Source organism: Eriocheir sinensis, chromosome 27, assembly GCF_024679095.1.
Source record: "Eriocheir sinensis breed Jianghai 21 chromosome 27, ASM2467909v1, whole genome shotgun sequence".
Classification (NCBI taxonomy): Eukaryota; Metazoa; Arthropoda; class Malacostraca; order Decapoda; family Varunidae; genus Eriocheir; species Eriocheir sinensis.
Window position 1 is genome coordinate 10,746,378 of NC_066535.1, and position 10,145 is coordinate 10,756,522.

The 10,145-nt window shown below is 41.0% G+C and overlaps 1 long non-coding RNA gene across 8 annotated transcripts; it reads left to right on the top strand.

The window, feature by feature from the left end:
- The first annotated feature begins 2,611 nt into the window (after nt 1-2,611).
- LOC127004122 (uncharacterized) lies at nt 2,612-5,731 on the top strand. 8 transcript variants are annotated; one of them, XR_007757639.1, is made up of 5 exons: nt 2,612-3,712; nt 3,872-4,096; nt 4,413-4,505; nt 4,665-4,889; nt 5,049-5,731. It is a non-coding gene; the product is annotated as an uncharacterized LOC127004122 (long non-coding RNA). The 8 variants fall into 8 exon arrangements; XR_007757645.1 differs by lacking the exon at nt 3,872-4,096 and adding an exon at nt 4,097-4,255 and having other exon boundaries at nt 2,614-3,778; XR_007757641.1 differs by lacking the exons at nt 3,872-4,096; nt 4,413-4,505 and adding an exon at nt 4,097-4,348 and having other exon boundaries at nt 2,634-3,460; nt 3,620-3,778.
- The last annotated feature ends 4,414 nt before the right edge of the window (nt 5,732-10,145 follow it).

The window sequence follows — 10,145 nt, forward strand, 5'->3', positions numbered from 1 at the left end:
GGGACTGGTGGATCGTGGAAGGTGTGGTAATCGGACTGTTGGCTAAGGGACGGGTTGGTAATGGGACTGGTGGATAGGGGAAGGATTGGTAATGGGACTGGTGGAGAGGGGAAGGATTGGTAATGGGACTGGTGGCTAGGGGAAGGATTGGTAATGGGACTGGTGAATAGGGGAAGGGTTGGTAATGGAACTGGTGGAGAGGGGAAGGGTTGGTAATGGGACTGGTGGATAGGGGAAGGATTGGTATTGGGACTGGTGGATAGGGGAAGGGAAGGTAATGGGACTGGTGGATAGGGGAAGGGTTGGTAATGGGACTGGTGGATAGGGGAAGGATTGGTAATGGGACTGGTGGATAGGGGAAGGGAAGGTAATGGGACTGGTGGATAGGGGAAGGATTGCTGATGGGACTGGTGACGTGCGCTGAGGAAGTCAGCCATCCACGACACCAGGCTTGGGTGAAGTCCCAGGCTAATGGCCTTGTTGATCACTGTGGTGTGATCAACAAGTGTGTGTGTGTGTGTGTGTGTGTAAGAGAGAGAGAGAGAGAGAGAGAGAGAGAGAGAGAGAGACCAACCTAATTTTCTCACGTAATTTCAACAATTTCCTCATTTCACAACAATTCTTGCCAACTGGCTGCCTTAAACACCCTGAGAGGACAAAGGAAGAGGCGGAATGAAAGTGGTGTTGGAAGCAGAGCAAAGAAGAGAAAGGGAAAGCGGAGAATAAGAGAGTGGAGGAAGTGGAAGGCGGAATAGGAGTGACATTATATAATATCGAAATGAGAAACAGTAAGACGAGATAAATAATACAAGTTAAAGAAAAGAACATAGGCAGGGAAGAGAGCTGGAAGAAAATAATGCAGGAGGAGGTACAGTCGACGATAGAGAGTAGTGTCACGGTTTTCAGAATGTTTAGCCTGGTGGCGGTATCTGGCAACTATACCACGGTGGCGCATTCACTGGTGATGTTAGTGACGCGTATCAGTGTGTACAGTGTGTGTGTGACCGTGAAATTATAATATTGTATAATATTATATCATATTATAATATAATGTAGTTAGAAATATACCAGATTACATGAATTCAATTTAGAAATGCGATAATGAATGTCTTTTACATGATGATGATGATGACGACGAGGTAAAACATCACGAACAGTCTGAAACACTTTTTCTTATTAAACTTTGAAACTACCGCGTGCAATGCTGTCCTTCACAGAGGCAGGCAGTGGCTAATGCTCCTTACCATCAAACAGCAAATAGGCTTGAGGGTCCGTTTAACTCGCAGCCTTAATTCCCGTCACTATAAAGCCTCAAAGACAATTCAGATCATCAAAAATCTAAAATCATTTCTCCGTGAAGATTACGTAATATCTAAGTATAAATACGTGTGTGTGTGTGTGTGTGTGTGTGTGTGTTGAGTGCGAGCGCGGAAAAGCCCGCGGTCGACGACGCCATCATGTGAACGTTTATAGCCTATTATTACGTATAATTTTTTTTTGATAAAGAACAAGATCTCGGCTGTCAGGGATTTATTTTTTAAGTTAAAAGGCATAACAATCTCCCTTAATAAGTGCAGTATATTTTTAAATGTATCATAGTTTGATAAACAACTTAGAATTGCTCTTGACTAAATTGGAACGAAACTAAAAGCTCGTGTCAAAATGTAGCGACAGAGCCTAAAGAAAAAATATTTATTAAGCGTTAGCGACGGGCACTTTTGATAAATATCTATCTTAAAATTATGGAGAGTGCACCTGTGACCACCGATCACCACAACAGTACGATTTCGATAGGATGTAATAATTTTCATGTCGCGTGGAGGGGTTGCCAGATGTCGCTTTCTGAACGAAACTTACTGGACAGTGTGACACTACTCTCTATAGCCGACTGTACATGTGCAAGTATGTGTTTGTGATTTATTTTTCCACTGTGTAAAAGTCATTTATAACACTCAAGTGACTGTGATGGCATGCTGGGCGGAGTCTGTGCCTGGCGCGAGGTAAACAGACTGTTGAGATGGAGAACACTGCCTCTTCTGACGCTTCTGCAGTCGTAGCTCATGCTTCATTATGTACAATGCAGCAGCACAGTCTTCTAAAACCTAGCTCAATATCCTTCCGATTTATGGTAAACTGGCTGAAGAGATGCTGGCGCGGTGTTTGTTGTTGTTGGAGCGCGGCGTCAACACAACAGTTCAGGGTCAATGCTGTGTGATGCACAACATTGTTGTTTGGTGATATCACCAACGAAAACAAGCAACATGTTGGTAGAAACTTGCCCTGTGTGACGCCGCCTTTAGCAGGAGCCAGGATCTCACCCAGTGCCAAGGATAGGGAAAGTTTGGCCGCGTGCTGCGGAGCCATAGAACAGGAGAGGTTGGCCACTCCATCACAGGCGCCACGTTGTTATCAGAAAAGCCAAGCGAAGTGTAAATGGATTTGACAAGGAGTTTTGGGCATTTCCAGGGGTAGTTCCCTCTGGTAGTTTGACCCTTCCGTACCATGAACCCAAACAAACACTCTTTAAAACCCGGTTATTCTCCTTTTTTGTCTTTGGAAAAAGTTGATCTGAGAGGTAGAAGCGTCTGAGAGTAACGACCCTTGAGTTTGTGGTGGGAGAGAGCCCATTACCGTGGGACACAGGGCCAGTGTGACATCCGGGTTGCCTCAGTTTACCTTCCTTTTTTGTTCTCTCATCATTGTGCTAACTTTGACACTTGATGTGGCACTAACAAGGCGTGAATAATACGTGCATGGCTGAAATTTTATACATGTTGCCTTAAATAACGGCTCCTTGAATCTGGGTGCTGCGGTAACTACATAGGTAAGAGGTAAAGTTGGGGTCTCCGCAATAGCTGCGCGTGGCCTCAGTGCTCACTGGGGAAACCTGCGGAAGGTAAACTGTGGTAAACTGTTAACTAAGGATGCCACTAAATGCTGTAATACTCAGGGCCGGAGACAAACCGGCATTGTGTGTGTACAGTCTTAAAAGAAACATAACTCTCTCGAATCTAAACCGGGGCCGCAATCACCGTGTTCATAAGTGACATATTTGAATGGTTCACGGTCTCCCAACTTCAATATTTATTTTGATTTTGATTTTTTTCAAAGAAATTGATAAGAGAAACAGCAACACATTATCACTACTCTGTTGTCATTTCCTTCAATACAACAGCAGCGATTCTTGCAACTAATTCTTCTGTTACCACCGAAAGGGTCCACAACGAGTCACACTTACAAGCTTTCCTTCTCCTAAGCTTTTTAACAACCTTCGGTGGCGTCACAGCAGCTTCCCGTGAAGGTAGTTTTTCTTCTTTCTCTGTTACTGTGATTTCATTCGTTTCATTGGCTGGCAGAATCTCCTTTGTTATCTCTGTTCGTTCTACTCTCAGAGGTCCATCGCCATTTTCTGTAACATTCTTAGTCTCCACAGAAGCCTCCTTAATGGTTTCCTGTGAAGGTAGTTTTTCTTCTTTTTCTGTTACTATAACTTCATTCGTTTTATTGCCGGGCAGAATCTCCTTTGTTATCTCTGTTCGTTCTACTCTCAGAGGTCCATCGCCATTTTCTGTAACATTCTTAGTCTCCACAGAAGTCTCCTTAATGGCTTCCTGTGAAGGTAGTTTTTCTTCTTTTTCTGTTACTACAACTTCATTCGTTTTATTGCCGGGCAGAATCTCCTTTGTTATCTCTGTTCGCACTGTTATCAGAGGTCCATCACCATTTTCTGTAACATTCTTAGTCTCCACAGAAGTCTCCTTAATGGTTTCCCGTGAAGGTAGTTTTTCTTCTTTTTCTGTTACTACAACTTCATTCGTTTTATTGCCGGGCAGAATCTCCTTTGTTATCTCTGTTCGTTCTGTTATCAGAGGTCCATCACCATTTTCTGTAACATTCTTAGTCTCCACAGAAGTCTCCTTAATGGTTTCCTGTGAAGGTAGTTTTTCTTCTTTCTCTGTTACTAAAGTTTCATTCGTTTTATTGCCGGGCAGAATCTCCTTTGTTATCTCTGTTCGTTCTGTTATCAGAGGTCTATCGCCATTTTCTGTAACATTCTTAGTCTCGAGAGAAGATTCCTTAATGGCTTCCTGTGAAGGTAGTTTTTCTTCTTTCTCTGTTACTAAAGTTTCATTCGTTTTATTGCCGGGCAGAATCTCCTTTGTTATCTCTGTTCGTTCTGTTATCAGAGGTCTATCGCCATTTTCTGTAACATTCTTAGTCTCGAGAGAAGATTCCTTAATGGCTTCCTGTGAAGGTAGTTTTTCTTCTTTTTCTGTTACTACAACTTCATTCGTTTTATTGCCGGGCAGAATCTCCTTTGTTATCTCTGTTCGTTCTGTTATCAGAGGTCCATCGCCATTTTCTGTAACATTCTTAGTCTCGAGAAGTCTCCTTAATGGTTTCCTGTGAAGGTAGTTTTTCTTCTTTTTCTGTTACTTCAACTTCATTCGTTTTATTGCCAGGCAGAATCTCCTTTGTTATCTCTGTTCGTTCTGTTATCAGAGGTCCATCGCCATTTTCTGTAACATTCTTAGTCTCCACAGAAGTCTCCTTAATGGTTTCCTGTGAAGGTAGTTTTTCTTCTTTTTCTGTTACTTCAACTTCATTCGTTTTATTGCCTGGCAGAATCTCCTTTGTTATCTCAGTTCGTTCTGTTATCAGAGGTCCATCGACATTTTCTGTAACATTCTTAGTCTCGAGAGAAGTCTCCTTAATGGTTTCCTGTGAAGGTAGTTTTTCTTCTTTTTCTGTTATTACAACTTCATTCGTTTTATTGCCGGGCAGAATCTCCTTTGTTATCTCTGTTCGTTCTACTTTATGAGGTCCATCGCTCTTTTCTGTAGCGTTCCTACCCTCCACAAATGTCATCGTAATGCTTTTCTGTGAAGGTAGTTTTTCTTCTTTCTCTGTTACTAAAGTTTCATTCGTTTTATTGCCGGGCAGAATCTCCTTTGTTATCTCTGTTCGTTCTGTTATCAGAGGTCCATCGACATTTTCTGTAGCATTCTTAGTCTCCACAGAAGTCTCCTTAATGGTTTCCTGTGAAGGTAGTCTTTCTTCTTTCTCTGTTACTAAAGTTTCATTCGTTTTATTGCCGGGCAGAATCTCCTTTGTTATCTCTGTTCGTACTTCTTTATGAGGTCCATCGCTCTTTTCTGTAGCGTTCCCCCCCTCCACAAATGTCATCGTAATGCTGTTCTGTGAAGGTAGTCTTTCTTCTTTCTCTGTTACTAAAGTTTCATTCGTTTTATTGCCTGGCAGAATCTCCTTTGTTACCTCTGTTCGTTCTACTTTATGAGTTGCGGCTTTATCGTCCTTCGGCTTTTCTTCAGTGGCATTGGTAAGAGGCTGTACTGTTGCTTCCTTCTTTATAACAACTTTTTCGTTAATTTCATTACCCTCTTCCTCCGTGACCTTTTTCACGTCCACTTTTGTGTTAGGGACCCGCTGTTTGGAGTGGTTTCCGTCAGCGTTTCCCTCTCTGTGACAGATTTTTCGCCGCTTTCTTTACCTTCCTCATCAATAACAACCTGTGTTTCCGTAGTCTTTGATACATTTCCGTTGGGCATTACGTCAGTTTCTGTAGTCTTTTCAACGACTGTCTTGTTTCCGGTTACATGCCCCGTTTCATCTGTATTATTATAGACTTTCCTCTCCACGGTCTTGATGGTGTCATTAGTGCCACTGTCCATGCTCTTTAAATCAGACAATTTGGGTAAATCGTTGAGTCCCCCTCGTCAACTTTCTGGCGAGGGTTCATAACAACTTTCTCCAGGGTACCGGAGGCCGCCTTGTCGTTCAGGAGCCCTGCGGAGTTCGCTCCGCCGGCCAGCAACAGGCTGCTGCCGCTCAGATTCCCCAACAACAAGAAGAGCGTGCACACTGCGAAGAGCGTCATAATTGTTGACTGTGAGGTTGTGAAAGTAAAAAGAATTACGGTTTTGTAAAAACTGCTTTCGTCAACTCAGGGATTGAAAACAGAATGGCCTCCGGAAGGCCGACCGGCAGGGAGAAAAATCCTCTGGGGTCCTCCTCCCCGTAGGATCTGTTTTGGTAGAACAGGGAGAGTCGAACGAAAAGAAAGCACACACACACACACACACACAAACACACACACAAGATGGCAAGGAATTCTGATGTCAAGTCTGGTGTGTGTGTGTGTGTGTGTGTGTGTGTGTGTGTGTGTGTGTGTTTTTGTGTGTGTGTGTGTGTGTGTGTTTTACGTTGTTGCCCTGTGTGTGTGTTTGTGTGTGTGTGTGTGTGTTTGTGTGTGTTTACGTTGTTGCCTATTGTGTGTGTGTGTGTGTGTGTGTGTGTGTGTGTGTGTGTGTGTGTGTGTTTTTCTTTGTTTCCTATTGTGTGTGTGTGTGTGTGTGTGTGTGTGTGTGTGTGTGTGTGTGTGTGTGTGTGTGTGTGTGTGTGTGTGTGTTTTAAGGAGGATGCAAGGCTCAGGGGTCCGTTACAAGGATGCTTAACGTCACTTCTTGGAACTTCCCTCTTTCCCTTCCCTTCATCATTGCATCTCTCTCTCTCTCTCTCTCTCTCTCTCTCACTCTCTTTTCTCCTTCCTTTCGTTCATCTACTTCCATTTCTTTGCCTCTTTCCTTCTCATTGCTGTGTTTTTATTCATCCTTCACCATTATCTTACTCATCAATCTTACTATATTATTTTTCCCTCTCCTCCAGTCCTACCTATGAAGAGTAATAAAGACAACGTATAGGAACAAACGACATAATTGCTCTTCCGCATAAGTACACTGGTAGAGGTTCTGTTCGTCCCAAACTACTTTGTTACCTGGAGTGTTTCAAAGTCCGTTTCATAATTTGTGTTCTTCCATTTGCTGCGATTTGCTCTTTGTTTGGAAGCTTCGTGACATGGTCGGAAGGGGAAATGGAAAATCATCTGTATCTATCTATCTATCTATCTATCTATAACGGGGGCATACTTTGTAGCTGCTCGCTGAAGTTAGGGTTGATTGAAGATCTGGAGTCGCTTCCCGCATCAGGAGGGTCACTACATTGTGCGTGGCGGGTAATGGTGACACGGGGCGACTTATATATAATAGATGTTCAGACCACTCAGACCCTATGGTCCAGACTACGTAACGTAGTCAGTCCTTAAACCTAAATGAAACTTATAAATGGACACCAAGACTCTGGATTTCTGCCTTAGCGAATATTAAGATGGAGGAAGTGGCGATTGAGTTTGAAAACGAATCAGTCGTGTTGCACTGAATCAATGAAGGTGAAGTTTGTTCCATTTCCGTATTACGACGTTGGTGAAGAAACAAAATGATGCAGTTTGAGTTTGTTTACATTTAAATCTTGTGCCAGTATGTCTGGCTCGAGAGGTATTGCAGATCATAAACAATTTGGATTTGTCCACAAGTTATTAAGTATTTTGAAACATTCGATCAGTATCCCACTGGAGTGACGTTTCTCTAGCGATAGCATGCATAGAAATAAAAGCGTATAAGGTTTGATGCTCAATGTAGAGATCATCTCTGTTAACCTATGTGAAACGTCTACTATAGTCTATGTCTTTCGCATAGCGGGGAGACCAACACTATACCGCATATGGTGAGGTCTGTCTAAACTATTGGATAATGGTAGTGATATATATATGTGTTTTGAATGAAAAATCCTTTTAATGAAGGCCAACGTTTTTTGGATTTTCGCTGCATCAATGCACAGCTCAAAGAATATGAGAGAGAGAGAGAGAGAGAGAGAGAGAGAGAGAGAGTCACTGGTCATATTTCTCCCAACATGTTGCTCGTTTTTGTCGGCGGTTGGGCAAAATGAACAACCACCAACAAGATTTGGCGGATCAGGAAGGAAGGACAACGGTTGGTTGGTTGGTTTGGTGAAATCAGGGTCAAATGACATTAGTGCTATTTGCTGTAAATGTAAATTGAAAATCAATCATCGTACATATTTACTCAAATTGTCAACTGTAAAACTCCATAAACCGACGTACAGTCGACGATAGAGAGTAGTGTCACGGTTTTCAGAATGTTTAGCCTGGTGGCGGTATCTGGCAACTATACCACGGTGGCGCATTCACTGGTGATGTTCGTGACGCGTATCAGTTTGTACAGTGTGTGTGACCGTGAAATTATAATATTGTATAATATTATATCATATTATAATATAATGTAGTTAGAAATATACCAGATTACATGAATTCAATTTAGAAATGCGATAATGAATGTCTTTACATGATGATGATGATGACGACGAGGTAAAACATCACGAACAGTCTGAAACACTTTTTCTTATTAAACTTTGAAACTACCGCGTGCAATGCTGTCCTTCACAGAGGCAGGCAGTGGCTAATGCTCCTTACCATCAAACAGCAAATAGGCTTGAGGGTCCGTTTAACTCGCAGCCTTAATTCCCGTCACTATAAAGCCTCAAAGACAATTCAGATCATCAAAAATCTAAAATCATTTCTCCGTGAAGATTACGTAATATCTAAGTATAAATACGTGTGTGTGTGTGTGTGTGTGTGTGTGTTGAGTGAGAGCGCGGAACAGCCCGCTGTCGACGACGCCATAATGTGCACGTTTATAGCCTATTATTACGTATAATTTTTTTTTGATAAAGAACAAGATCTCGGCTGTCAGGGATTTATTTTTTAAGTTAAAAGGCATAACAATCTCCCTTAATAAGTGCAGTATATTTTTAAATGTATCATAGTTTGATAAACAACTTAGAATTGCTCTTGACTAAATTGGAACGAAACTAAAAGCTCGTGTCAAAATGTAGCGACAGAGCCTAAAGAAAAAATATTTATTAAGCGTTAGCGACGGGCACTTTTGATAAATATCTATCTTAAAATTATGGAGAGTGCACCTGTGACCACCGATCACCACAACAGTACGATTTCGATAGGATGTAATAATTTTCATGTCGCGTGGAGGGGTTGCCAGATGTCGCTTTCTGAACGAAACTTACTGGACAGTGTGACACTACTCTCTATAGCCGACTGTACATGAATGTAAAAGGCCATAGTAAAGTGAGGGATATGAGAGGATGTGCCTTGAAGAGGAGGGACATCAATGAAAAACAAGAGTTAAAAGTGGTTTAAAGAATAAAACAAAGATGTGAGAAAGAGAAGGAAAAGCATCGTTGAAAACAAAATTCGCTGAGCTCTATAGGTCAAGAATTTTGACTGCAAAAATAAACGAAGAAAATCTAAAATGTGAAATATATGAAAATCGGAGAGTAGAGATTATGGACTTATTTTAATATTGCTTATATAAGTCAAAAAAGACAATGCAGAAAAGAAAAGAGAAAATATATGGAAAGTAGTGTGTGTGTGTGTGTGTGTGTGTGTGTGTGTGTGTGTGTGTGTGTGCGCGCGCCTTTGTGTGTAAATCCCTTCATCAAAGGGTTACGTCGCTCTGTGGTCACCATCAGCAAAGATTACCCTTTTTAGTAACCTAATGACTGCAGAGAGAGAGAGAGAAAACACAAATCCAGTCATGAACCCAAACAACTTGTAACATGCATGCATATACGACTTATACGTATATACAAACCCTCATATATATATATATATATATATATATATATATATATATATATATATATATATATATATATATATATATATATATATATATATATATATATATATATATTCACACACACACACACACACACACACACACACACACACACACACACACACACACACACATATACATGGTAATCATAGATACATTTAAAGCTGCATACACAAAATTTATACCTAAAGAAAAGACAAAAATCGTAGGAATAAAAACAACACGGCCAGACAGGCAGAAAGACAAAGACGCGCAGGCAGGCAGCCAGGCAGGCAACTGAGAGGCAGGCAGGAAGGCAGGAAGACAGGAAGCAAGACAACCAAAAAGCGAATACAGTGAAAATCAAAGCCTTATCGTGTATTGTATGTATGTAGTATATATATATATATATATATATATATATATATATATATATATATATATATATATATATATATATATATATATATATATATATATATATATATATATATATATATATATATATCATATATATGTTGTTCGAGCGAACTTGCAAATTAAATCACATTGACTGTTTACATACCTGAATTAAATTCTACCTACCCTGTATAT